Genomic DNA, 26217 nt, shown 5'->3' with positions numbered 1-26217 from the left:
TGAAGAAGAACTTTTGTACCTTTCCCCTTATTATTTTGGAATTAATTCATATGCATTAAATCCAACAATTAAAAATAATGACAATTCAGAATTGTACAGTCAAAAGATGATGTTTTACAGATATTCTCAGTGTTTCTCTTATCCAATGTCCATTGCTCATTCTACTTTGCTCTTTTCTTCCTCTGAATGAATGAATTAATATTTTTGTGAATATTCATTTGCTTGCATCATTTTACTGTTGAACAAGTAAGTACACATAAGAGTGGAGTTCTTTCTCTTCTCTGCTTTATAATTTATTTGTTCAGTTCATGATACCAAAATCCTTCAGTTACATTTATGAATATTCTATAAAAACAAAAGTGGCAACATTTCCTACATCTGCCAAAGAAACAATCAATCCCATAGGGAACATTTGATTCTTCCTTCAAAAATTTAGTCTCATTCTTCTGTTTAAGAAAAAGTGGAGAGAGAGATTCAAATTTTACTCAGGAACTATTTTGCAGTGGCATCTCCTCTTTGTGCACAGCCTTGTGACATTATTTTGTTACTTTCAGAACATGGGTGCTGGGCAGTGGTACTGGCAGCAGCTTGGAAGAATTTATCAGAGCTGGTGGAAATACAATGAAGTTGGTAAAATCTGCAGATTTGGCTTTTTACTCTCAATGACAGAATTTGTTTAAGAGTTCTGGATCCAATAATTTATTTCTCTGGTTAGAAAGTAGCTCAAGAGACACACAGCAATAATCACAGTAAAGAATAAGATTCAGAACTAGCTAGTTCTGATCAGCCTGTAACACAAGCTTTTGGTTTTTAGGCTCTCATTATTGAGATAATATTCATATTTTCCATTCAGTCCATGGTCAGCACTGCTGGAAAAGTTCTGCATTCCTGAAATTTGGGCTGGTTTCACAGTGTTTCCAGCTAAGACAGATTTCAAGGCAGTAGAGGTGAGGATACCTCATGTAGCCCCTCTGGGAGACTGTTCACCATCTCACCTTGACTTCTTTTTTCTACTTTCTGCAGGACAGAATTGACTTGATGTCCTCTTGCTCAACCTCCTGCAAAACAAACCCTTGTGCTCTTATGTGACCCCTCTGCTCCTGTCCTTTCCTCCAGCTGCACTTTGTGTCGAGTGGACCTCCTGCTGCACTCTGCTCCCTCAGAGCATGGAGAGAATTGTCAGACACGGGGAAAAATCCCACACCAAAAGGGGCAGAAAGGACTGGCCTTTTCTGCTCTGGAAAGGTGAAAAGAGAATGAGTGAGAGAAATGCACACAAAGCAATGCCTGGGGTAGAAAGGGTGAGAAAGAGTCCATGTGTTTTATCAGTGAGACACTGATAGAACTATCAGTTAATGACAATAGAAGGCACAAATGTAAAATTAAGAATGTAATTTTTCCAGTATTGTTTGGCTGTTAGTCATGCCAACAGTGAAAGACAATTCTGGAAGCCATTTAGAAGGATGTGAAAGGACTGACCATTTTCAGCAACAATAAAGATATCCAGAGTTACTTAATGCAGACAAACTATTTTAAGGGTTTAAAAATCCTTTTACTATGCCCTGACAATTAGGGAAGGCATGAAAAGACCTCTGTCAACTGTGTAGTTTTTGCACCTTCTTCTGACATGTCTGGTACTATTTGCTATTGTAGACAGACTACTAGACCAGATGGATCACAAATCTGATCCAATATGGTAACTCCTTATGTTCCTAAGTGAAAATTTTACCAAAAGCATATCGGGAAAGCTTTTGGAAAATCTCAGAAAACTGGCACAAAAAATATCTAAGAAACTGCCACCTTCTGTCTGCTAAAAAAATGTCAAAGAGTAATCATTTTATTGCTGTCTAATCCAGCATGCTCTCTGCTTTTCAGGGCAAATACAGTCTTCAAATGGAACACTTCTTGAACTCTTGGGTTTTTTTAGGAGTTGCTTCCATCTGTCTTTGAATAAACTAGCTCTGCTGTGTGTTCTGCATTTTAGGTTCTATCTCCAAATGATTTCCCTGGTCACATTCTGAAGCCTGGACAAAATGATTTCAAGGTAGCTGTAATTCAATGCTTGAGCATTGTATATGAAGACATTTTTGACCCTTCAGTATCACTGTTGCTAGATTAATTAAAAAAAATAACAAAAACCCCCAAAAAATCCAGAAACCCAGAAAAAAGAAGGCTTATCTGAAATAGGAGGAAAGCAGGTATATCTTCCAAGATATATTTCCATTTTCCATATCCATCTCCTTTCAAGATTATAGCATCGATCAAATAACATTTCTCCAGGTAAAACTGATAACAGTTTGCTTTGAGTCCTGTAACACCCTCATCTAAAATATTTTCCTTCATCCTGTTTCAGTGGTAGCTGGATTATTGAACCCCTGTAGAAGTGCTGAGTGTGTTACTCATGGACAAGACCTGGATTAAGCATTTTACTTGGCTGCAGTTATGTTCTGTGGCCATATCTTTACCAATATACCTGAAGAATTGTGGCATGTCCTGTCTGTGATTTAATGTAGAGGCTGCAGCCCCATTCTACCACCTGATAAAGGGTCTGCACCCTGAATTGCTTTCTCCTGGTTATATATCACACCCTTATCCTTTGTTAAGGTCTTGCTGTTTTGCTTCTCTAGGTACAGAGGTATTAAGCATTTCAAATGCCCTTTGTGAAAGAAAGAACATAATTTAGGATAATTGCTAAGAGGGAAGGCTCTTGGATAATGAGAGATATGGGTCTTGTCATTTAAGCACAAATCCTAAATAGAAAGCTTGTGTTGATTTCCTGTTTGATCTTGCCATAGTCCTTTGTTAATAAAAAAAAATCAATATATTGATTGAGAAAAATATAATAACCCAGCATACAAGAACTTGCCTTTGTAAGCCAGGTTACAGATAGGGTTGATAAAATAATGAAATCTCTGAATTGCTAAGTTAGTGCACAGCAATTCTAAACAAGGAAGAGCTACAGATTCAGATGTTAAAAATTGAAAAGGGGTTTGGGAGCAGACCTACAAGCTGGGCTGTGTCTGGCAGACCCACCAGAGTCCAGCAGTTCCAACTGTCTGGGGAGGGAAGAGTCAGATGAAATAGTGAGTTATGATTATTCATCAGAGAAGGCCAGTTGGACAGATCCAAAGATCTGGATAAAGGATCCTTTAAAAATGAGGCAAGTGAAGTCCAGATAATGCATTTGCCCCTCAGAGGCTGGCTGGGAGCAGGAGCTGTGCAGGACTGCAGGGGGCAGGAGCAGGGAGGAAGAGCCTGAGGATGGTGATAGTCCCAGAGTGAGAAATACTGGCTGGGGCTGAGTGATGAGGAGAGAGAACTAGGCTAAAGGTTGGAAACTGGAGGCTGGCAACAGAGAGGCACAATATAGGAAAGGTCACTTTAACAGGGAAGAACAGCTCACTGAGCTGCTTCAGGCAGCTGAGAAACACATCAAAAATTCAGTACCTTGTGTGTACCTTTGCTGGTTGCACTTTTCAGGGTCTGATGGTCATCAACTGGCCAGTTGCAAACCTATTGCAGTGTGAGGATGCTGTAAAAATGACATTTCTATTTCTTGTGGACAGTAAGATAAAGTAAGTACTTGGATTTGCCAAGGGGAGATATAAATAGGAATGTCTAGAGACTACTGGAAAAGCAAGATACCCTGAATAGTTATTAACCTTGGGAAAAAAAAAAAAAAAACCAAAATATTTAAATTACTAGAATGATTTATCTCTATTTGACAACAAAGATTCTGTTTATCAATCTATACACATTAATGTATGTGATATTATGGTTCAAAGAGCAGAGGAGTGGTACAGAAATCAGAGGGACCATGAATTAATTCAGAGTTTCATCTGCCTGGGAATTAAAAATGAGTAAATATACTGAAGAAATAAGTATCCATGACAGATGTGAAATACAGAAGATTAAGGAGTGAGTTTACCAGTGAACAAGGGATTACAGGCAGTTGCAGTTAGCAGGGTCTCACTACTGAAGGCCACTAAGGAAACTCATTTGAATTGCCAGCTGGTGTGAGCTGTCACCACCTGAGCTATTTCCTTTGGCAGCACAGATCTGTTCTATCCCGGAGACTTACCCCTAACCAAGAACATAAAGGAAGATAAAGCACAGGTGACACAAGCTTATCTGAGCAGAGATCAGGAAGGCCATGTGTGTTCCAAGCATATCTCCATTTCTGTGAGAGGGTGAGATCCTCAGTCAGCAGTCACAAGAGCAAACCAAGCAGGGAGTAAGGAGAGGCTCACTCAGCCATAAGGCAAGAAAATCCCATGTGTTGGGTTGGGGGTGGGAGCATCTGTCAGAAGGGATGGCTGGGCAGAGGCAGACTGTGCACCCTGAGCTGACCAAGCCAGATCAGCTCCAGCAAGGATGTGAATGTGGCAGGGCACTCTTGCTGGCTGGTCCTGCTGTGAGGAGAGCATGGTTGGCCTGTTTAGGAGCACCACACAACCATGGCTATGCTTCTGTGGGCTGAGCCCAGCCATGGAATATCTTCACCAGCTACAGCATTGTCCATCAAATAGGCATTGAACAGTGTCTTCATTTGCTAGGGGAAACAGCTTTTGCATGCAGCTTTTAGTCACTAAAAGTTATTTCACCATAATGGAAAATGAAGAGCAAGAAAACTCTTCAGGAGAGGGATAGATGATGTTCTCCCTGCCCTTCCTCTCATCCCAAACACCAGCCCTGTGGCTGGAGCTGCACCCTGCCAGGGCCATTTTGCTCTTCTGGGCAGAATCTTCTGTGTGTGTGTTTTATTTTTAATAGATATGCTTTCCTGCCTGTTTATGGGCCCCCTGCAGTGTCCCAGGATGAGTGTGGCCATGGTGGAGGAGCAGGGTTTAATAGGAGCCATGGCATGCCTGGGAAGGCCACTGGGGAAGCAGGACATGTGAAGGAGCCTCAAAGCTCTGCTCTGCTTTTGGTAAGCATTGAAATTGGGAATTGGGGTGCCCAGCTGGAGTCACCATCCCTGGAATTGTTCAAGAAATGACTCAGTGTGGCACTTAGTGCTATGGTTTATGTTTAATGTTCTTCATGCTCAATGAAAAGTTGGACTCGATGATCTTGGAGGTATTTCCCAACTTTAATGATTTTATGATTCTATTACTCCATCTGTGTAGAACTCCTGATCCACTGGGATGTTTAGTCTTCAGTGAGCTGCAGACTCCCTCCATGGGGTGTCTGGCAGGATGGCACAGCTATGCTGCATTCATAAGTATTCATTTAATCTCCCTTTTGGCTGTTCATTATGATTTTACTGCTGACTGGGACATGGTGATCAGGTGCAAATACCATACATCAGTTGATCTCCAACTGTGCATGTTATTGGAAAAAGATAATCCAATGATAAAATTATAATGCTCATAATAAAAATTAAAATTTAAAAAGTAATTATCTATAATGAATTAAATGAGGAATTAAATAGTGATAAAATAAGAAGTTAAATTTGCTAGAGAAATATACAAAATTAAAAAAACATTAAATAATAATTAAATAGATTCTGTTGTGCAGTGTGGTTGGATTTTGCCAGCATGAACTGAGATGTACAAAACAAGATAATGAAGGGGAGGCTTTGTCCTTGTCGTCACACTCCAAAACCAATTGTTCATTCCTGTGGAAACTTCCCAGAACAGCACAGTTGAGGTTTAGAGGCAAAAAATCCTGAGAAAAACAGGATGAAAATAATGGTGCAAGAAAACAGAAGGGGAAATTTTGCAGAGGCTGTGGGAAATACTGGCTCAGCAGCTTCAGAGCAAGTTGTAACAGTGCAAAGTGCAGCTGAGTTGTAACAACTCCAGCTGCTGAGCTAAGGGGCCTGTGCAGCACAAACAGACGGGGAGATGTGGAGTGATAACAGTTCTCAAGGTTCTCTGGTGAGGGGTATGATGGAAACCATGGCTCAGACCACAACACAGAGGGACATTGAGATCCTGAGGGGCATGGAGGAGTACATGGAGTACAGACCTGGGGGCTCAGGGGGGAAAACTTCCCCATACCAAAGGAGGGGTGAGAACACTTCCTAGAGAATGATACATGTTACATCCACAGAAAGAAATGGAAGAAGGACAATTTGGGGACTTGTACATGTCAGCTTTGCATCAGTCGATGGGAAAATGATGAAACATCTTCTTTGAAGCCCTGTCTGGGCAAAATGAGTGAAAACAAGATGAGCAAGAATAGTCAATATAGATTCATTAAGGTTAAATGATGCTTGACCAATCTGATTGGCCTCAGTGCTAAAAGAGATGAATCACTGCAGAAGGTAAGACAATGTAGTCTGAACAGACTTTGGGAGGCCTGTGACTGGTTTCCCACAGTAGTCCTGTGCTGTGCAGAGCTCTGCTCTGGCTGGCTGCCCAGCTGGAGAAAGGAGCCCTGGCTGGCAGGACAGGCTGGGAATTCCAGCTGGCTGCCCAGGGTGAGCTCAGGGCTGGCCAGGCAGGATAATCTGGCTGGGGCAAGGGTGGGTCTTTGGCTGGTGGCTGGGGCTGAGTGGCTCTGGCTGAGCACTGAAGAACAGGCTCTGGCTGGCAGGGAAAGGCTTTGGCTGTCCAGGGAAGAGAGGCTGAGGTGAGCCAGAGTGGGCTGTGACTCTGGATGGCAGGAGGATCCCACAGAGCAGCTGGGGAACGTGGCTCTGGCTGACTGGGTCAGTCTCTGCTGGGGCTGAGGGCTGCAGAAAGAGACTGGCTAAAAAAAGATGCTTTGCCTGGCCAGCTGGGCAAGGTGATCCAGCTGGCTGCTTTGGGAGGGAGGCTCTGGCTGCCTGTGGGTCAGCTCTTGATTCTGGAGCAGAGCAATGCTGGGTTGTTTGAGCAGCACTATTTTTTGGTGATCTAGTGAGGTTTGATAATTGTTGTAAATAAAATTGCAATTCAAGCACTGTGTTAAAAAAATGCCATAAAATACTGATTAACTAATTAGAGAAAATAAAATTATAAAAGAAAAATTGCCTGTGGTAGATTTTAAAATTTTTTTAAATTTTTTTTTTTCCTCTGTGCTGGATTTTTTTGTCATTTTCATACAATTCTTGTAGAGAATGTCCCATTTTTAACTGTGATTTAATTGCCAATTAAAAAAATAATATAAATAAATAAATAAATAAAAATTCATAACACGTTTTTTTGAGGAAGACATAGCAATATTTTGGAATATTCTGGAATACTTGGTATTCTCTGGAATTACTCCTATTCTATTGGAGTAATTCCAGCTATTGGACTGTCTAATCAGCAACTTTTTGAATATTCACAGTTGAATAAACCAATGAAGTTCTGAAGCTGTGATCTGAGTTCTAGGTTGTGCAATTCTGAAAGCTGAAAGACAGGAAACCATGGTCACAGCAATTGAGAATTGAAGTGGCAGGAGTCCTGCATCTCATCTGACACACAGGCTACAACTTTGGCTACTTCAAATGAGCTCCATGAGCTGGAATCCCTTGTAATGGCACATAGTTTACAAGGATTTTGTGCAGCATGGCTGTATGAATCTTTCTTCTACCTTGACTTTCCCCTGCAATGCCACTGAGCATCTCTTACACTCTAGGTTTTTTTTTTGTTTGTTTGTTTTTTGTTTTTTGTTTTTTTTTTTTTTTTTTTTTTTTTTTTTTTTTTTTTTGTTTGTTTGTTTGTTTTTTGTTATAAAAAAGAGGAAAGAAGGAAGTTTCTGGAACTTTTATCTTCATAGCTGTTTTGATAATTTGGATTTTTTTTTTCACACACAGCCTTGGTAATTGGAGCAAGATAACAATTTCTTCTCCAATGGAACAACTTGTCATTGTTTCCATCAAAACTGTGTGTAACAGAAAATTATGATCACACACTGAACTCACACCTGCACATTGTTGCTTTCACAGCCACTGCCCATGTTCTTTTTCCAGGAATACATAGTGCAGTTGTCTATCCCTTCCCATGGGGTGTGATGATAAAATCATTCATTCTTGCTGTGCTATGGTAATCTTCTCTGGTTTGCCCACGTTGGATCTAATGTACCCTACTGAGGTCAGTGCTCTGTATGAACAAACATACAGATGCTGATCATCACCACCTTTTTAATTGATGTAGGATCTGCTGTCAAAGACATCTTAGGATAAGGTGTTTGGAGAATGAATCATATGACCAGCTTGCACTGAAGCTGTTTTCCAAACTTTTGTGATCTTCTAGTTTATTTTCCATTCGTACATGTGTACCTGGTGACTCCATCCTAGTCCTTCTGTGTAACACCCTGAGTTAGGTTGTGTTTTCTGACAATTTTCTCTAAAATTTCAGTCACTCCCTTGCTGATTTTGTGCATTTTTCCCTTTTGTCATCTGCAATTTAATGCAAGATTGGCCATGCTCTGACAGATCTTTTCAATCTGAGAGCTAGTTGCATTTCTTCCCTCAACTATCCTAACAAGGATGCATGTTCAATAATTCCCAGGTCCATCCATTTCCCATATTTCAATTCATGTGCCATGGTTGTGTCTCCCCAATCCACTAGCAAATCCCTAAAGATGATTCAGAAGTGTTAGGGCTAGTTTCCAAAGTACATGAGTACATTTAATTAATTTCTGCCAACTTAAATATGTTTAATTCATCACAATTTTCTCCAACCTGCTCTTACCTTCTTTAAAACTGAATATTTTTTCCCCACCTACAATTTGTTGAAATTCGTCTTAAAATCCAGGTACCTATCTGAGAGAAACTGCAGGGAAAAGTCAGGAAAACACAGTTATGTACCTCAACTCCTGGGTCCTCTTTTGCCTTCCCAGCACCCAGTGCCTCCAGGAGATGCCTCTGGTGGCTGCCTGCACCTTGCACCTGATCATGGGCTATGAGTTTAGACATTGAGCACTTCTTGGCCTAAGCTGGTTCTTTGTCTTCCTTACAATCCCCCAGAAAAGAGGAGAGCAGGAGTAAGAGGTTTCCTTGATGCTGAAGCACATGAAGGATGTGCACTGTGACTGTTCATGCTGCCCTCCCCATCTTCCCTCCAGCCATCATGCAGGGCATCCCCAACTTCTCTGAGCAGTCCTTTTAATTGTCAGCTAATTGGCAGTCTGTCTGTCCCATGGCAAAATAGGATCATCCTGTCTTCATCCTGACCCATCAGCTTTCTTCCTCTTGCTCTTCCTCTCTTCTCCCATGTCCCACATGGGAGAGAGCTGGGCTGGGTAGAAGTTCACCTGCTGGCTGGCACCAGCTCACAACACTCTATATTATATAATATAGTGTTAAACACTCTATATTGTTACAAAATCCAAAGAAATCCAAGTGGGAAAAAACCCAAATAAATCCAACACAGAAAAGAAGCATGTATTTCTCATCCCTCCAGGGGACTGAGTGCTGCACATAGCAGACTGACTTTATTTATCCCAGCCATTTGTACAAGGAACCAGTGGATCTGGCTGGCCTTGGACTCAGGGAGCCACCACTCAGCTGTCCATAAACACTGTGCTCCTGGGCTTTCCTTCCTGGGGAAAAGGGCCATCATTAGTGCCCAGGCACCCAGCCCTGAAAGTGGGATTCTGACTCCTAAAATTGTGCACATTCTTGGATTGTTCCCATATGAAAGCAGCCAGGAATGGCAGCTCTGGCTGGCCTTGGACTCCTGGCAGGCTTTCAGGTGCCCAGAGACACTGAGCTGTAAGGCTTTCCTTCCTAGGGGAAATAGCTCTCCTTTTCCACCAGCTTCCACCTGCCTATATTTGGTTCATGCCTTTTAAAACTGTGAACATCAGAGGATTTCCTGATGGCCCTGGCTGGCCTTGGCTTTCTAGAGGCTGACTTTAAACTGCCCCCAAGACACTGGGTTGCCAGGCTTTCCTTCCTGTGGAAAAGGCTCCTCTTTCACAGGCAGGTGTCCATGGCTGAAAATAAGATTCCACCTTCTCCACCTCTCTTCCACCTCCAAGGATTGCTACCAGACTCCATTCCCTCAAATGGTTGTTCTTCTAATAGGAGACCAGGAATGAGCAAAGGAAATATATTTGCATCTTCAAACATGTGATCAGTGGTTTGGCACAGCACTCTATATTATTTGTTAATGATTTTTATGTACTTGGTTTCATCCAGAGCACTGTGTTGCACTTTGATGCACACTATCAAAGGAACTGTAGAATAACCAAGAATTTACAAATTGTGTCAACCTTGACAAAGATTTGCACAGTACCCAACACAGAAATTCCATTTTCAGTACTCATCTGGCAATAATTTCAGAGATGACTATAGCAATAATTTGGTCAAATTGTTACATGGAGACACAATTTTCTTTTCAGTGGTTCACTTCAATAATTTTTTCCTCTCCTGCTTGCAGCAGTGTTAAACATATTAAACAAATTGAAACAATCAAGAATTTAGCAAAGAATTATTTTATTATATTATTATTTCATGGCCAAATACACATGGTTGGCACTGTGGTTTCTCCACACCAGTGGGGACAAGCATTTACATATTGCAGGAAATTATTTGGAAAAACAGCACTGATTTCTTCACATGGCCATAAGCACTTTCAAGTCATTAAAACATTCAGAGTTAATAATGAAATTTAAAAATAAAATAATAAGATATTAGACTTAGTAAATTGTTCCAAATAGTTTTTAGAGCAGCCAAAGGGAAAGGTGGGGAGTTCTTCCAGAAGAATGATTTGCTGCTGAAAAATAGGCCAACTTTTCCAATAGCATTTGTCTAATGGCAGAGTGTATTTGATATTCCTACATAGCTGAGGAATAAAAGTAGCAGCATGAAGCAATGTAACTTAAGAACTATTAATGGGCTTGAATCTACTCTTCAAGGTCAAATACTGAGAATAGCTATATTTCCATTCCTTTCAAATGTATGTGAATAATGGTTCCTCTAAAAAGATACAAAAGAAACTATATTATATTACTTGATTGCAATAATATCTTTGTAGTTTAACTTCTACATTCTTCAGCTTTACATTATATTATTTTTGTAAGAAATATGAATATTCATCTGGATAAAGAATGAAAAACAGAAGCTGTAAAATTCAGAACCTGTAGGGCTATTTTTGCTTTAGCATCCATCCAGAGCCATTTCATTAGTGAATAGGGTTAAACTATCATAAAATTTGTGAAGGGGTATAGAATAGAAGAAAAGTTGCTATTTTCTGACTCTACCATTATGTCAAGAGTACTTTGAATTCTAACCTTGTTCCAGTACATTTGCAGCCCTTTTTTACTTATAAATTTAACAAACCTCAGCCTAGGGTGATGGGAAGATGATGTTCTTTAGAACTTGCTATTACCCTGAAACAAAAGTGCCAAGTTTGTCACTTAAACCTGCTGTCCTTTAGTCATAATTGTTTCTGGAGAGGACAAAGACATGAAAGAGGCAAAGAAAGCCTTCTGTAGACTTTGGAGGAAAAGAAAGCCTTTTGCAGACTTTGCAAGTGGAACAAGAACTATGAAGGAGCTGTCTGCTTTGCAGGCTCCAGTGTTCATTCATTTTTTGCACCAGTCATATCATCTTCATAAATCATCTCTACCCAGAAAGCCTTTCTTCATCCTCATCTTTCTAGGGCAGGAAAGAGCTTTATGGTCAAAATGAAGCTATAAGTCTACTTATAGAAGCACCTTTTTCATCCCTTTCCCTTTCCTACAATGGTAGAGAAGTGGCCACTCCTTTTCTTACCCACTTCTCTATAACTCTTCAACTTCTAAGGCCTTTTCTGCATATAACATTTTTAGCTTCATGTCCTCCTTTTTGATTTTTTATTTTTTTTTCTGCTTCAGGATTCCCTCAGTGCCTTTTCTCATCTTCTACCAACATCAAGTCAATCTTCCTGTCACCTTTATTCCTCGAAATCCTTCTCCCTCTCCCTCTCTCTCGCTTTGCTCTTTCTGTGATTTTCAAGTTGTCACTGTTTTCTTCCTCTATTCTAGAAAAATATTTATTTGTACATGAAGTAAGAGGGAATGCTGGCAGAACTGTACTTTTTCAACTCAGAGAAGGCCAAGCAGAAGATGTAAATGTTCTCAGAAGATACCTAATGGGTAAAATTTGGACTACAATATTGTCAGAAGTGCCCAGAGAAAGGAAACCACAGGCTAACTGGAACATGGAAAACTGAGGTTAGGTATGAAAAAAAAAATTCACAATGACAATGGGTTAGACATTGGTACAAGTGCTCAGGGAGGCTCTGGAATCATCAGCTTTGGAGGTATAAAAAACCCAGCTGGACAAAGAAACCTCAGAGCAGCCTGGCTTGACTTTGTCCTTGCTTTGAACACCTCAAGTTGTACAGAAGTTCCTTCCACCCTAAATAATTCCATGATTCCAGGTAATTAAAATACCATTTATTGTCAGAGAGCACATTAAGAGTGTTTGATAAAAGGCACCTTTTTCCAAGGCATCCCATTTTCCATGACAACTGTCAGGAGAGACTGTAGGAAGATCTGTAGGGAGTTTGTGACCATATCTTGCTCTTTTCAGATTTAGTAGCAATGGGAAATCAAGGGTATGGTGAATAATGAATGAAAATACACAGAAATGAACAACTAAAAATCGCTAATTTGTAATATATTTGGGTTCCTAATCAAATAAAAAGTTTTGCAATTCAAAATTGTTCTGAGCACAAGTAGCCACAGGTGTCTTCTATAAGATTCTGCATTGCTGCCTTTTTATAATGCTTATACCACACACTAGCAGGATTATTCTCTGTTTGCAGCTCATGCTGTAAATCTATTCCAAAAATTTAAGCAACCTTCCCAAAACATTTCCAAGCATCTTTCCTGAATTGTGAGGTGTTTATCCAAAACAGCCATGTATGAGTGTTCTTATCTGGGGGGGAAAAAAAAGTAAGAAAATACTGCTGTAGGAAGACTGTCCCTTTGGAAAACTTGAAATCTAGTATCATCCCAAAATATGTGTACATGCCATGAATGTATTCCATTCTTTCTGACTACATCAAGTCATCCAATGGCATCATCCGAGAATATATTTTTTTTCTGTTTCTCCTACTACTTTGGATTATTAGAAGCAAACCATACCTTGAAAGGGTGTCTGCTTCTTAAAATGAAATTTTTCAGATTTCAGCTTCTCTAGACATTTATATCAAGCTATAATTTTGTCCCTCCTTGTAAGTTCCTAGTACTTGGAAAACAATATTTAATATTGAAATATTTTTCATACTACTACTACTACTACTACTACTACTACTACTACTACTTTGTCATCTCCTCAGCTCTATACTCTAAACTGGTGTTCCAACATAGATAAGTAAAGTTTAGATACAATAGATTTAGAGATGGGGTTTTTCATTTTAGTAGATTCAGATCTGCAGTGATGTTGTTCCAGATGTTTGCTACTTTCAGCCTCCATTGGTTAAACATGTACATAAGAGATCCACATGCTGGAAGAAGATTTAGGTGTAGAAGGTACCCCCTGCCTGGAAACAAATTCACCTTGGGTATGGTGCTCTATTTTCCTGGTTTCCCATGGTCTGAATGGAATACCTCCATGATAACAGCTGTTATCTGGAGAGGCATCATCACCTCCTCCTCCTGTGGCTTCACATGAGAGGGAACTGGCTGAACTAGAGGAAAGAATGTGGTTTCTTTCCACAAGGGAGAGTGAATTTAAAAGGAAATGGGCTCTGGGACTCAGCCCTGCAGATTGTACATTCTGTCAGGTGTTGAATGCACATCACATTTTTTCACTGCATCAGTACTTTTCCATCTCTGCAATTACTGAAGCCCAAGCCAAAGGGAAATCCAAACACTTAATTTAAAGCAAACAATTTATCTGTAATTGAAGGTAAGAATGTTGAAAACCGATTAATATTGTTTGTTTGTGAGGAATGAGACTCACAATAGACATGTTTAAATAATATACAAATATAATACAGTTACCTTGTATTGCAGATGAATAAATAGTACAAAAACAGGAAGGGGGAAAGTTACAGAATATCAGCTTCTCTCTGGGCTGGGTAGAACAAGAATGTTGGCCATCCCTTCAGCTCCACTGACTGCAGACTTCAAAATTTTCCATTCATTTTCCCAAGATATATACAGCTTTTTTTCCACCCCCCACTTTTCCCCCTCCCTCCTCCAGAAGTTCAGGTCCATGTTGCTCAGAGTCCTTCCCTAAGGAACACCATAGGATGGAAATTTGTTGTTGCTCCCTCTGGATCCTGAACAGATTTTAAAACTAGAGCACTGAATCCTCTTTTGGTAAACACTGAAGGAAACAAAGTGGAGCTGCCTCTACCTAAATGCAGAAGTTTACTAGCTGAATGCTATTTATCAATGCTGACTACCACCGAATGTTAAGGATAGATGTCACATAAGGAAAAAATAAGCCCTGAGTAGGGCTTTGGCAGAACCCTTGTGTCTTATAAGAATAATGATATCATAGGAGCAATACAGGTAATTTTTGGGAATAAAAATGCTCTTGAAATGCCACGTAAAAGAAAATCCATAAAGATTTTTCTCATTTGTAGACTGTACAAATGAAGATAATATTTAAATAGTGCTAAATCGTTTCACGTGTATATAAAAGGATGGCAAAACTCCAAAACACAGAATCTAGGTTTGCAAAACAGTAGTAGCATGGTAATATCTCTAAGACAGGAGTGATGGGGAGAAGCAGTTCAGAGCTTCCATCCTTCCCCACTCCAGCAGTCATTAGTTTCCCACACAGCCATATTGCTACAGTGAGGTATCTTGCATGACAGTGCTTGTAAGGGAAGTATTCATTTATTTACTCCTGCACAGCAAGACAAGATCATGCTCATGTGCTCAGGATATTGCTATTTGACATGATAAAGTACATTTCCAGGCCTTTCCCTGGGAAAAGCTGGCTGGAGCCTGGTTGTGCAGGTGCAAAGGTGTCCTGAGAAACAACACAGGCAATGGGACTTGTTAGCACAATGCCCAAGGTCAAAACCAGTTCAGCTGCACACACCAGAGACCAAGTGAGATTCATCATGTGGTCCAGGAACTTGTGACTCAGTGATAATAGGAAACTGATTCACTTTAATGAGGTGGATGTAAATATCAACTCCTTGGCACCACTGTGTGTCTTACCACGAAAAGATTCCAACTGAGTTGAGTGGAATAATTCCTTTGACAAGCTGCAGATGTTGGGCCTGGCTTGTATTCTCTGACTGCTTGGGGTTGCTTTACCCCAGTTGTCTACAGTAGATCCTACAATATAAATGATTTAATTTTTCAGTGGGAAAAAAACCCCATCCCAACATGGGGCTGAAGTGTCTTCTATCATCCAATGAAAGGAAAAGATAAAACATCCAGTACACAGAGCCGCTTTATATGATTATAGCAACTTGAATTCTGAAAGAAAGGAGGCTCAGAAGAGATTTCTTTTCCTTCCCAGATAGAGCTTTTGTGAAACATTGTCCTAAACAAATAAAAGATTTTTTGCTCAAATGATCTACCTTGCTGTTTTCCTTTCCTTTGAAGAATCCTGTGGTACAATAGGCAACCCATCAGGAATAATTAGATTATACGGCAGCATCCATGGAAACAATGCAGCTTTTGAAAAGAACTCCTACAGAAGATCTTAGAAATCACATCTATTATGGATATATTTTACTATTTCAAAGACATCAGAGCTCCAAATTATGGGAACTAACAGTGGGGCAAAATCTGACTGCTCCTTGCTTTGTCCCTTTGTCAATAATTATTACTTCAAGAAACAGTCAAGTAGTCATTGTGCCAGAAAGAGCAACTGGGTGTAAGGAAGAAATTGACCATGTTTTATTCCAAGTTTTGGGAATCAGTAATGAAATCTACATACCATGTGTAACAAACTCACACCTTTTACCTTCCTCAGTATTTTCTAAAAGAACATTTATGGATGTCTCAAAAAATAAGAAGGAAGAGGTATCTGACAAAGGTATCTGCATTTTGGAGCCTCATTTAAGAAACATAAGAAATTACAGTTCTTGGCCTCATTGTGACCATTTTTGGCCAAGTGTACAACATTTGTTTCAATATATTAATGATTTCAAAGCTGGAATTGGACTAAAGATGATTAAATTGTAAGAAAGAATGTAATAGATTTGTATTACTGAAAAGAAAGGAGAAAGATGCTAGTTCTAATTTTCAATAGTAGATTTTGAAAGTTTAGAGTTTCAACCCGATGTTCCTGTGTATGGTGCTACAGATGATCAGTATTTCCACATCTTTCTGGATTGTTATGAGTCTTGTTGTCTTTATGGATTCCCTGTCATTCCTGATTTCATTGTGGGGTGTGTTTGTGTGTCTTTGTGTCAAGAAAAGAGCTCATGTAATGAATCAGTTTCTTTACAACAAATTAAAAAAGAAGCAGTAAAAACACCCACACCAGTGATTGTGTCCTGTTGACTAATTACAGTTTGAACTTTCAAAAGTTCTTAGGTACCTTAGGAAACAATGCTTTTCTGAACCTCCTTGAGATGTGTGCCCCAACATCACTGCCACAGCTTTGTGTTTCCCTGCAGAACAGGTCCAGGAGCAGCAGTACAAGAGTCCTTCAAATGCCCTCAAATCGATTTCTTAACTGGCCAATTAGAACTTCAAAGGTGAGACAATTAAAGAAGTCATCTACTAGCCAAAATATACACTGGAACAAGTCATATTGTTAAGATTATTGGGAAAGGAAAGGCTTCTGGAGGCTTCTGTGGGATTTCAATGGCAAATGAACTAAAGCCACAGTCATTCAGGATTTCACAGAACATATCATTGTGAAAAGGTAATAGCACAGAATTCTTAATCAAGGCTGAAGTTCAACTGAAAACCAGACACACAGCAGAATAATGTGGTCAGATGAAAAAATAAAGGATACATATTTGTTAGAAGAGCTCTTACCCATATAATTATTATATGCATGAACATATAAGAAAAAAAATCAGTTCATATGTTGGTTCCTTATCCTACTTATTGTGGAAACTGGAAGGAAGAAATTACCTTCTATTTACACTGAAGACCATTATTATTGCCATCTTCATCATGTCATAATCATTATTAATTTTATAGCATCTATCCTCACTATAGTGCAGATGTGCAGAGTAAGGTGATAAATCACAAACAACACTTCATGAGCTTATCTAGCAACCATGGTTTTGGTCAGAAATGGGATTTTCTGCTAATTTACATGGTTATTTGGTGTGTGCATCTCCATTCATTCCATTTCATTAAAAAACCTTTGCTTGAACCAGCAGTGAAGAATATGGAGGTTGCAGCCTTGCAAGGCACAGGATCTTTACTAACAGCATAAGCAGGCTGTGAAGGTTCACTTCTATTTACAGTAAACTCAAGGCCTGAGCCAGGGAAGGGGTATCCATCCACAGCTCCCACTGAATTCATCAGGAGAGTTAGAGACTGGACAGCTCTGAAAAGTTAAATCCATAACTACTGTCAGCATTACAGGGTCAATGATTGCTTTTGAAAGCTTACTGAGCTAAGTGCAGGCTGTGCAGAAAGCCCATTGTTATTGTCTGAGATATTATCCACCTAAAGAGACCCTTCCCAGTGATTTAAAAAGAAATCTGTTGACAAATTCCACTTATCATGAGAATGGAGCATTATGGAAACCAAGAGAGCTTAGAAACAACAACAACAAAACCAAAGCAGAACAAACAGATCAAAACCTCAGTAGCCAGGTAACATGTATGACTGTGTTAAGGCAGCACAGATTTATGCTGTTAAACAAAGCTGTTCACTGCAGTACATGCAGTTTCCACTGAGGTGTGCTAGCTCTCCAAGGATCATCCCTTCTCCCACACCCTTCTCCTGGGCAACTAAATGTGCTGCTATATCCCCAACAATGTCCACTTCTGTGTCTCAGCTTGCTAACCCTTTCATGCCACCATTTTGCACACAGCAAAAACAGCAAAATGCCAGAGAGAAAATCTGCTAAAGCAAGGCATGATTTCTTTATTTTTAAGCAAGACAGTACAATTAGTTTCTGTCTGAAACTAGCTGTCTTTGTGAGGGACAGACCGACATGGATATTAGCTTTGAATTCATCAAAATGATTGTGTATGTTATTCTGGGAGAATTCTGGGCAGCTTTAACAGTGTGCAAGAGGGGATTTTCATGCTGTTTTGACATTTGTCTGCTTCCAGGAGCCATTGTGTGATGTTGTACCATCGTTATTGCTACCACCATAAATGTAAGCTCCTTCTGCTTTTACATCAGACTGATTTCTCCATTATTCAGACCGATTTAAACACCAAGCACACCTATTGATGTCTGAAAAAAACAGATAACACAGTAGGGCATTTTTAAATAAGCCACAAAATCAGGAAAGTAGCAGAGATCCAAAGGTTTGAGAAAGGTGAGTCTGGGGAAGAGGGGAAGGGATTTCACATTGTCAGCCTTTTGTTACTTGCAGATGCTGAAAAGCAGATTACCTATGATTTTAAGAACAGTTCATTCTAGTTGAAAAGAATAATGACACAATAATTTTCAGCCTACAGGTAATCACTTTAAATGACCATGAAGTGAATGATGTGGTAGCTTTCCTTCTCAGCATTGAGCTTATGAGCTCCTAGTGTTGCTAATATGTAATATACATTTTTCAGTCCATCATCAACAAGATATGTTTCCCTGAGAGGCTGTCAGATCTTTAAAAGTGGCTTTGATATGAAATACAAAAACGGGGAGAGAAAGGGTTTATTAGTGTAGCTGGAAGTAATTTAACCTTGTAATAATGTAAGTGCTAACATGAAGTTTGTCTCAAAGAATTACCCAGCACTGTCTCAAAGCATTATACAGGCATGCAGGGAGGATTCACCTCACCTGGTGTCATATATCAGTGCAGATATCTGGTCCCCTGTGTATTGAATGGAAAGAAACCAGCACATTTCCACTAATCCTCTATAGGGATTTGCCTAGAATGAGAGGAAGTATCTTGCTCTCTATGGACCATCAAAGGAAGACTAGAGGACCTGCCCACATGTAGGCATCTTTATGAAACAAGTGCCTTTCAGACTGTGTTTCCCTAAACACAGAAAAATCAAATGCTAAAGATGGCAACTGGATCATTCCCTTCCATTAAGTCAAGCAGAAGCTCCATAACAGGCTTAGCTGGTCTCAAGAGACCCTCAAGAAGCCTATAAAGGGTCCTGAAAATTTATGCTTTTCCTTTCCTCTACTGTATTGCAGCACAAGAGCTCAGTTTAGAAGGGCAGCAAGGTCCATGTGCCTTTTCAATTAATTAGTCATTGCCCATGATGTGGGATGCTGCATTCTGGAGCTTGTGCTGAGAAGTTTCTCAGATCATATCAACCCTGGCAGTTAAAAATCTCTATGAAGCACAGTTATCTGGGGACAACTGAAAAAAACCCCTTCCTCACTAAGTGGCAAACCAACAATCCCATAGGAGAGAGTCTAGCTGGAAATAAGCATTCAGTTAATTTTGCCAGTTTAGGGAACTGCATTCAGAGGATTGCTCAGGTATGATGGAGCTAGTGCATGTCAGGAGCATGTGGGAAAAATGCAATCTGGAAGGCAGGAGATCCAAAAAGATCACTTTCATATGATAATTTTGATTTGTAGGTCGAGATGCCAAAACAAGCGTAGATTCAGACACTTGTGCATTTGCATTGCATTTTAATGACTCTACAACTGAGCTTGTCAATAATTTTTTTTTTTTTTTTTTTTTTTCTGAGGTCTGCTGGTGCTTTAGCTGAGATCTGTTCAGTAAGAACCCCCAGCTTTCTAACCTCAAAGCTGGAAACTGAAGTGGCACACTCTAGGTGCTCTCCAAGAGGCTTTGGAAATGACAGATCTCCTATTGCAGCCTAAGAGGCACAAGAGGACTTGGATCTTGGATCTCTCATTTAAACATCCCCATCTTCAAATAAAACCCAATAAAAACTGTGAAGGATGCATTTGATGGATGGACAGTGAGTCAAACAGCAGAAGAGTGAGGTTTTGCCAAAGGGTTACACAGTTATTAGCTGAAATTATAATGTTACAGTAAATACGAGAAAAGCCTAAAGAGGAAAAATTATGGGCTCTTGAAGTAATTTTAGAGGGAAAATAGTCACTGCTGGGTTCATAATTTGCATAATTTTTTATGCAGGAATATATTCAGTGTTTCCTGAGGACATCCTTTGCCAGCCACTGCTCCATAAAGCCAGGAGGTTGGGCCACTCTCTGCCAAGGCAGGAACACAGTGCTTTGCTCAAAGGGCTTTTGCTGCCAGAAAGGTAAAGCTACTGAGGATGGGACACAGCAAGCTGCCAGACTTGTCCAGCTCCCCCAGACAGGAATGCCCACGTTGGGAGCTGCAGAGGCTGTGTGAGCACATTTCCCTGTGCCTCTGGACCAAACTCTGCAAACCCAGAACTAGCTCCTGGCCTACCAGCAAGGTCAGGCTTTATGCACAGTGAACTAGAGCAATTTCTGGAGTGACAGGCTCCAGGAGTGGCAGAATGACCAGCCTTTATTGCCACACACCTGTGCTAAGCTGAAGTAGCAGCAGCCACAACGTGGGATGACAATACTCCCTCCTATGAGCAGCAGCGGTTTCACAAGCCCTCTCATCTCAAGAAGTGTTAAATGTGCAGAAAATTTGGCTCTCCAGGGCTCTCCTCAGCATGTGGCTTCATCACCCACTTTTCCTTCATTGCGTTTTCTTCAGTAAAACAACCCTACTCCAGCCCACCCTGAGCACCTGATATGCAAAACCTCTAACAGCATTTACTGTGCTCTGAGGAAGTCATGTTCATCCCTTGCAAAAGCAGTCAGAGAATCTTACTGAATTTTTAGGCAGCAATGAGGTGGGTGGAGGCAGGGTGGAAATATTTTTAAAAGGGGGTAAAATCTGCTGATATTATGAGAGGGGGAATTGGAATTCTGGCCACTTGCCATTCACTCACACTTTGAAAAACCCAGTTTTCTGTCCTCTTTGCAGAGATTGGCACTAAAAGGATTCCCAATTATCAAACAAATATAAGCACCAAAATACCACTCCTGCACTTGTAAAAGAGGCTCCAGTAAGTCTACCTATATGTGCTTGGAGTCTTTCAGAACAGCCAGTAGAGTCAAAAATTAAATGAAATCTAAAATATGACTTTTTTATTGTTTGTTTCTTTATGCCATATAATAAATGCCTAAAGTACTTTTTAAAGACAGTATTCAAGGGTGCCTGGAACCAAAACTTTGGCTGAATCTCTTTATGGAGACAGCAGGAAACCACAAACTTAAATCCACACTGAACTTTCCCAAAGATGGAGCATTCAGATTGATGATTTTGATACAGATCCATGTGTAACCATAAGGTCAATGTTAGATTTTGGTGTGTGTGGTTTTTTTATTACATTTTTGTGAGTGACAGATAACACAAATAACATTTGCCATATATTGAATTAATTTTATTGCATCTCAGCCACTGTTGACTATTATCAGATGTCCCTTTTTTTGTTTGATGTTAAGAAAATTGTGCTGTTCTTTCCATTTCTGGATGTGAGTGCACAAGAAAAAAACCCCTAAGGAATTACAGACAAAGGGCTACTTTTGCCAATGAACTACAAATTCCTTTTCACCTTCCACTTTTTCTCCCTGGTCTTTTAACTCCCCCAACAAAGAAAATCTGGAAAAGCTGGAGAATTGATTTCTGGACATACAGGTATATGCTCTTCATCTTAACAGGCAAATCTTGTTTTCAGTTGCCAGGCCAGATTTCAATCAGAGATTTTTTCACATCACCCAAATTTTCTTTCTTTTGCATTATTCTCATTCTTATTTTGCAGACCAATATGCATCCTACAGTTATGCTCATCAGCATACAGGAAGCCAAGGGAATTTGAGATCTTTCCTTCACATCACTAGTAATCTCAGCAGGCTAAGTAGTCACAGAGCAGATTTTCCTGGGTCTAGTGTCTTTATTTTAAGATAATTTACTACAGTATCAAAACTTAAATGTTAGGATAATTGGAAATGTCATTGTAATGAGACAACCAAGTAAAAACAGATTCATAAACAGAAAAAAGAAAATTCTTAATATCCATTAGTGCTGAGCTCATGCTTAGAACAAGAAATGAGTTGTGTCTATCTCTAATGCTAAAGTCACAGTAGATTTTCCCAGCTTTTACATGAGCAAGGGTCTGAGTGGTGAGAAGTTATAAATCAGAAGAATGGCTTAGATGAATACAACTGCTCATCTGAGGCCATGGAGCAAATCAGAGCATTAAAATATGACTCTGATTCAAGCCTGTTTTGTGTTGCTCCCTGTGTTGAATGACAGAGACTTTGGGATGGGAAACCAAAATTAATGTATTGAATAAATGCATCCTTTCCTCTAATTATAGAAAACCTCATCTTAGATCTGAGTGTTAATGGCATTTTTAAGGGATTTGACTATTTATAATGATGTCTGATCCTGCACAATGCTGAATTCTATTTCAACACCTTGGTTTTCATAGGAGTGCAGGAAAAGGCATCACCTTTATTGAACTGAAGCCTGAAGGCATGGGGAGCCTATTTTTAAATCTTCTCATCTGTAGAAATTTGTCAGTAGCATCCAGCCTGATCAACATGAGAGAAGCTGAAGCCTGGCTGACCTATATTGGAAGAAGCAGTTCCAAAATTTGCTCACTGGACAGAGAAAGATGCAAAAGCTGAACCATTGCCAGAGAAAAAAGAATGATGAGTGCATGATAAAGACAACTGAACACATTATTCATTTTAAAAGGGTGCAAAACCAAAGGAGAGATATTTAATATCAAAAAAGGACAAAACTCCAACAGAGCCTCAGTAAAACAAGATATGGTTGGCTAAGGAGGAACATCAAGCAAGACCACAGAGGCTTTTGGTTTCCTGAAGAGAATCTCTTGGATCATTCACCTTTTCATAGATTTGAGCTAGGTAAGAGTAGTGCTGTCTTCAAAGAGGAAGGGGATGAAGGGTAATTAAAAGTGAGTTCTGTTAGAACCATCTCAGACACTTAGGAATCTCCTTTTAAAAGGAAGTTCCTTTTCAAGAAAAATCTCTTCATGCTGAATGGGAACAGCAGTGTTATTCAGAATGCTAAATTTCCTCCTATGAATGTTTCAAGAGAATAACAGTGATATACATCCTGATAAACATCAATTGCACATATGGACATGTTTGAGGAAGCCTTGACTTTATATCTTTCACACAAACAAATAAAGATATACTATAGTTTCTTTTAAAACTGTGATATATCATGACTTGTTTATGTAAAAAAAGGGACAACTACAGGGTTACACAAAGATACCTATTTCTTGTACCTCTAGTAAGTCAAATCCACATGCCTTATCAGAATCTGATTCAGATCTCTTATAAATGAGCATCCTTATACATGTAAATCATATGATTATTCCTTTATTATACCTCAGTGTTAAATTTGATAGCTTTGGAAGACATTTGAGAGCATGGTTTGCTTTATTATCCTTTCTCTCTTTTTTTGTCCCTCTTCCAGGATGAAAAACCAAAACATTACTTGAAATTTTTTCTTGTTTACACATAACATGCAAACCACTGCACAACTGAGGACAGTGACTCCTCAGGCTTGCCATTTAGACCTTCTGGATTGTATTTGTGTCTAGTTGATATTTGTGAGAAATTCTTACAGAAACAGGATGAGTCAATGAGCAGGGAAACTTCTTGTTTCATTTTGCGGTCAGTTTTCCAGTGAGTTAAAATGTGCAAAAATGTGAAGCCATGGCAATTTAAGAGCAGAGTGTGGAAGAAGACTCCTTCTTCAGGGCCCAAATTCAGCCAAAGGCACCCAGAGAAATGAAAAACAAACAGAAAACCCCAAACCAAACCCAAAAGACCTGAGAATGACAGATTCATAGTTGGTTGGAAGGGACTTGTAGAGATCATATAGTCCCAATCCCTGCTCCAAGCAGGATTATTGCCAGCTGACCTGACTGGATCAGGGCAACCATGGCTCTGTCTGTCTCTGAGGATGGAGATTTCAAAGGGTCCCAGTGTAACTTGTTCCATGGCAGCACCACCCTTTCAGCAAGGAGGATTTTCCTAACACCCATTTAGAACCTTCCAAGATGGAATTTTTATTTTCCTGCTTCTTGTTTCATACTCTGCCACTACCAAAGAGAATTTGACTTTCTCATTTTTGTAATGGCCTTTAAAGATGCCAGTGACTGTGATTAACCACTGCTAAGCCCTCTTTTTTGCCACTCTGAAGAGGTGTAGTCTAGCCATCTTCCATCTGTATGTCAGGTGTTCCTGTTATATCCTTGTCTCCACTGGCAGGTGAAGAAGATGCACAGCCAAGTAAGAGTTTTCCAGCAATACTGACATTTGAAATGTTTGGAAAACAAAATAAGTTGCCAAGAATCTGATCAGAACAATCAAGATCTAACTTCAGACAACCTGTAGACTAATAATTTGTATTTAGTAGACAGCAAGCTACTAAAACTCCATTAGACCAGGAAGGGAAAATCACATGTATGCTTGGACAATGCATTGAATATGAGATTCCCATGTGCAATACATAAAGAAATGAATCTCTCCTTTTTTCTTGCAATACTGACATTCTTTCACATGTAAAATGTCATGCAAAAAAATTTACTGCAATTTTTCACCACTTTCAAAAGATTCTTACGATTTTTTTTCCAGATTATTCTGCTTTGTACACTTGTTTTGGTTACTGATGAGCACTGTTTCTGAACACAGGTAGGAAATGTTTAGGCTCATGCCTAAAGCATCTATTGATAAGCATCTTATCGAGGGCATTGTACAAATGCCTCTTAAACACCAACAGAATTGGGGCATTGACCTCTCTAGAAAACCATTAAAGGGTTTGACCACCCTCTCATAAACAAAATTGGCCTAATGTCCAGTCTAAAACTCCTCAGGTGTATCTTTGAGCTACTCCTACCCCTAACTCCTTTGGAAAAGTGTTGAGCACTTCCCTCTCCTCTTCCTCTCCCTAGAAAACAACGAAGTTGTCCCCTTTTATCCAAACTACACAAGCCCAAAGTCCTTAGCTGTTCTTCATGGGACATCCTGAACAGCCCTTTCACCATCTTTGTTGCCCTCTGGATGCATTTTCAGAATCATGGCATCCCAGGCTGGAAAGCACCTTAAAGATCATCTGGTCCAACCTTTCCTGGCAAAAGCCAAGATGGTGCAGCCCCCTGTCCAGTCAAATGCTAAATTTCTCTTATGTTGGGGGATCCATCCTGGGAAGGCTATTTCAATGGCTGATTTCTCTCATTGTGAAAAAATTTCCTCTTCTGTGCAATCAGAATCTCTTCAAGAGTAACTTGTACCATTACCCCACATCTTTTCCATGTGAGTCCTCATAAAAAAGGAACCCCCCTCTTCTTTGTAGCCATCCTTTGAATAATAATAATAGCAGTAGTAGTAGTAGTGTAGTAGTAATAATAATAATAGTAATAATAATAATAATAATAATAACAATAATAATAATAATAATAATAATAATAATAATAATAATAATAATAATAATAATATTATTATCTGTAACAGAGGATATAACCCTATGTCATGTAGCAGATTTCTCATTGTGTTAAATAGTGGACAAAAAGAGAATAAAAGGCTGGTGGTGTTTGGGAACTGGTTTCTTGGGTCACATGGTGTTTTTTCAAATCCCCACTAGGAAAATTGACATAAGACAGAAACCAAATAAATTTCCTGGAGAGCTACAAGACTTGAAAGAATAAACATTTCTTAGATATTTGCTTTCCATGACCAAAATATGATCACTGTGAATATTCTTGGAAATTGAACAAAAAGGGCCATGAATTTTAAATACATTTAAGGAAATGCAGATGAATGCTTTTTTTTCAATTCTGTCCCTCTGACTTTATTCACATCTACAGTATATTATATTGCTTGTGCAGAGCTACATTCAGAATAGGTATAATTCCATTGAATTTGACAGAGTTACACCAGGCATTAAAGCAGTCCACCCACTGATTTTACATTTTGAAAGCAAATCTGTTCCATTGTAACAGGCACCACATTATGCCTTTGCTAAATTCAGAGTCATTCTTCCACCCAAGGGCTGCCCCTTTTTTATTATGCACCTTGCTCCTTTCTTCACATTTTATTACCACACTTCTCCCTCAACATGATTGCATCTGCATTTTATTAGGATTACTGCTACTGTTTAAGAAACACCATATCTCACTGCATCCTGCTGTGTTTTAATATTTCCTGGTTTATTCCACTTGTATTTCCTTTAATAGATAAGTATATATTTTCACATGCAACAAAATCAAACTGCTTTAGGGAATAAAT

This window comes from Oenanthe melanoleuca, chromosome 1 (genome assembly GCF_029582105.1).
Source record: "Oenanthe melanoleuca isolate GR-GAL-2019-014 chromosome 1, OMel1.0, whole genome shotgun sequence".
In the NCBI taxonomy this organism is placed as follows: domain Eukaryota; kingdom Metazoa; phylum Chordata; class Aves; order Passeriformes; family Muscicapidae; genus Oenanthe; species Oenanthe melanoleuca.
This window is presented reverse-complemented; position numbering follows the sequence as displayed.